Source organism: Myotis nattereri (genome assembly GCF_964212035.1).
Source record: "Myotis nattereri genome assembly, chromosome: 17".
NCBI classification, from domain to species: Eukaryota; Metazoa; Chordata; class Mammalia; order Chiroptera; family Vespertilionidae; genus Myotis; species Myotis nattereri.
This window is the reverse complement of record NC_138092.1, coordinates 35,098,373-35,102,179: the sequence shown is the minus strand read 5'-3', so window position 1 is coordinate 35,102,179 and position 3,807 is coordinate 35,098,373. Positions and strand designations below refer to the sequence as shown.

Genomic DNA, 3,807 nt, shown 5'->3' with positions numbered 1-3,807 from the left:
CTGTTCTTGACAAGTAATACTTGATTGCCCTATGGAGATGTGAGGTTAAAAGCAAAAACAAAGGCATTGTTAAGGAAAACTGCTTAAACTGGGTAGACTAACTGAAGTTTGTAACCATTACAAACATCACAGCAAGAAAAACACAGTCTTTAGAATACTTCCTGAGCAACACTACCAGAGTGAATTCCCATTTTGTACAGCCATGTAGCACTAATAACCTGGGAAATTGTGTAGACTGTGATTGGGTCTTTCCTCCTCTCCCCGCCCCGCCCCCCCCCCTCCCATGTTTTTTTCCCCCAGAAGCAACCTGCCTACCTCTGGAGGGCTCCCAAGGCTTAGAGCATTTTTACTTGCCCTACCTGACTTTTCTCTGCCTCCACTGCAGGGGCATCTTATTTGGTCATTTTGCTCTGCAGTATTGAACAGACGTGGGGAGAGTGGGTATTCTTGCTTTGCTTTTGAGCTTGTGAACTCTTTCTATTTCCCCAATGTCTGTATCCCAGAGGACATTTTTAACTTTCTATTCCTATGTTTGGGTTGGTGCTTCAGCTATTGCTTTTGATGACTAATGTTCCTATTTTGGAGATAATAGTCTACTGCATAATTCTGGAATTTCTACTAATAATATAGAACTGAGATTAAATATTTACGGAGCATTTTCTGATCACCCAAAACAGAGTTAGAGGCTCCCTTCTATATATTCCTTCATACTTTTTCACATATACCTACTTTATAGCAGTAATCATATTGCATTATAGTAATTCTGGTAAAATAAAGAACTAAACTAAACTCTATCATTTTAAATGTAAAAGTAGGTAGCCACACTCATGGCAGACATAATTTAGTTACTCAGACAAAAAAAAATTATTTGTTACGTTGGTAATGTGCCTGTAAGATTGAACTAATAATTTTTTTTTGGCAGAATTTCATGATTTTATTAACACAAATACAATGTGTACACAGTCTGTCTATTTTGTTCGCTGTGCAGCCTGGCATTGGGATTGGTGACTCTGAGGGCCAGCTGGGCTGCTCTTTCCACAGGGGCTTTGCGGTTCTTTGAGGAGACGTTGTGAGCAATCTCAGCACAGTAAGACTTGTTGCACTTCAGCAGCACTTCAAGCTCTTTGATGTTATGGACCAGGAACTTCCGAAAGCCACTGGGCAGCATGTGCTTTGTTTCCTTGTTGCTCCCCTAACCAATGTTGGGCATCAAGATCTGGCCCTTGAATCTTCTATGCACCCTATTGTCAATGCCTCCGGGTTTCTGCCAGTTCCATTTAATTTTGACATATTGGTCTGACGAGTGCCAGATGAACTTCTTGGTCCTCTTTTTGACAGTCTTGGGTTTCATGAGGGGTGTGAGGGCAGTCATGGTGCCAAGTAGGAGATGACTGCCACCTCCGTAGGAAGCGCTGAGGAAGAGAGGGGCCCTAGTAATTGTTAAATACAAATTAGAAATAAAATACAAAAAGGCTCTGTCCAGGTAGCTCAGTTAGTTAGAGCACCATCCTGATACACCAAGGTTGTGAAGGTTGTGGGTTTGATCTCTGGTCAGGGTACATACAAGAACCAACCAATGAATGCATAAATAAGAGGAACAACAAATAAGTCTCTCTCTCTCTCTCTCTCTCTCTCTCTCTCTCTCTCTCTCTCTCTCTCTCTCCAACAAAAAAGAAATAAAAATACAGAAATAAAGTGAAAAATTATATTTTATAGGCTCATAGAAATTTAAAATTGATAGAGAAGTTAGATAATATAGCTCAAGTTCTCATTTTATAGTTAAGGAATAATGGTCCAGAGAATTAAGAGGCAGAACTGATATGTCCTAAGACTTTAAATATATATATGTGTGTATGTATATATATATGTATGTGTATATATATATATATATAGATAGATAGATATAGATATAGATATAGATGTATATATATATATAGATTTCAGAGAGGAAGAGGGAGAGAGGGATAGAAACATCAGTGATGACAGAGACTCATTGATTGGCTGCCTCTTGCATGCCCCACACTTGGGGATCCAGCCGACAACCCAGGCATGTGCCCTGACTAGTAATCAAACTGTGACCTCCTAGTAAAGCAAGTATACAAGACGAGTGTGGATGGGAGAATTGGAAGGGGTCGACTTCAGTGAACGTATCTCAATCAGATTGAGGACATTTTTAGCAAAGGCCAGCTTAGGAGTACCCTAATTAAGTTAATAGCAATGTACCTACCTATATAGTTTCAGTTTAAAAATTTGGCTCTCAAAAGAAATTTCAGTCGTTGTACTGTTGATACTTAGCTCTGTTGACTAATGAGTTTGCCGACCACTGTCCTAGTTCATAGGTTGATGCTCAACCACTGAGCTTTGCCAGCCGGGCATATCCTAAGACTTTTTATGCTATTGTGTTTTTCCCAAAAGAAGATAAAATTTCAATTTTAAAATGTTGTTTATGAAATTGTATATTATTATACAAGCAGTACAAACTGCATTTTTGTAAAAGACTCAAACAACAAAAAGGATGTAGAATAAAATATGGTAGACCCCCTAACACAGCGGTTCTCAACCTGTGGGTCGCGGCCCCTTTTGGGGTTGAATGACCCTTTCACAGGGGTTGCCTAAGACCATCGGAAAACACATATATAATTACATATTGTTTTCGTGATTAATCACTATGCTTTAATTATGTTCAATTTGTAATAATGAAATTGGGGGTCACCACAACATGAGGAATTGTATTAAAGGGACGCGGCATTAGTAAGGTTGAGAACCACTGCCCTAACACCTGCCATCACCCAACACACACATGCGCACCCGTGCACACACATACATACATTCCCCTATTCACAATTAGTAACATAATTTTCTAGTCATTTCACTGCTGTTTTGCATGCATATGCATATATACATACATATATTAGTATAGTGGTTATTTTATCTTGTTTTGTTTTGCAAAGAAGCATCTGTGACTTGCTCTTTTCCATTCGATGTTATTTTAGTGATCTTTTATTCCAGTATCATTGGTCCACTTTCTTCTTCTTTTTTTTTTAATCCTTACCCGAGGATATTTTTCCATTGGTTTTTAGAGCGAGTGGAAGAGAGAGGGAAAGACAGTGAGAAACAGTGATGTGAGAGAAACACATTGATTGGTTGCCTCCTGCATGTGCCCCAACCAGGGCCCAGGCTGGGGAGAAGCCTGCAACCGAGTACATGCCCTTGACCAGAATCGAACCCAGGACCTTCAGTCCCCTGGCTGACTCTCTATCCACTGAGCTAAACTAGCTAGGGCCACTTTATTCTTTTTAATAACTGTATAATAGTATGGATTACTATAATTTATTTAACTATCCTTCTATCAATAGTACTTAGTTTTAGGGCTCCTTCCGCCTTCAAGTTCTTACTATTATAAACAGTGTTGAAATAAATATCCTTTTAAATATGGTGGGGTTCAGGACATTCTACCCCAAAATATGGAGCTCATACCCTTTGTCCTATTACATTTTCTTTTTTTTTTTTTTAATATTTTTTATTGATTAAGATATTACATATGTGTACCCTCTACCCCCCCTCTCCCCGCTCACCCCCTCACCCCCCCGTTGTCCGTGTCCATTGGTTAGGCCTATATGCTTGCATATAAGTCCTTTGGTTGATCTTTCCCCCTTGCCCCCACCCTCCCCTACCTTCCCTCCAAGGCCCGACAGTCCAATCAATGCCTCTCCGTCTCTGGATCAGTCCTTGTTCATCAGTTTATGTTGTTCATTATATTCCACAAATAAGTGAGATCTTGTGGTATTTATCCGCTCTCCAGTTCCA

At 39.7% G+C, this 3,807-nt stretch overlaps 1 pseudogene across 1 annotated transcript; it reads right to left on the bottom strand.

The window, feature by feature from the left end:
* Nucleotides 1-937: 937 nt before the first annotated feature.
* Nucleotides 938-1,372, bottom strand: LOC308533264 (large ribosomal subunit protein eL32-like; annotated as a pseudogene). The gene has a single exon. The product of its transcript is annotated as a large ribosomal subunit protein eL32-like (transcript).
* Nucleotides 1,373-3,807: the final 2,435 nt, after the last annotated feature.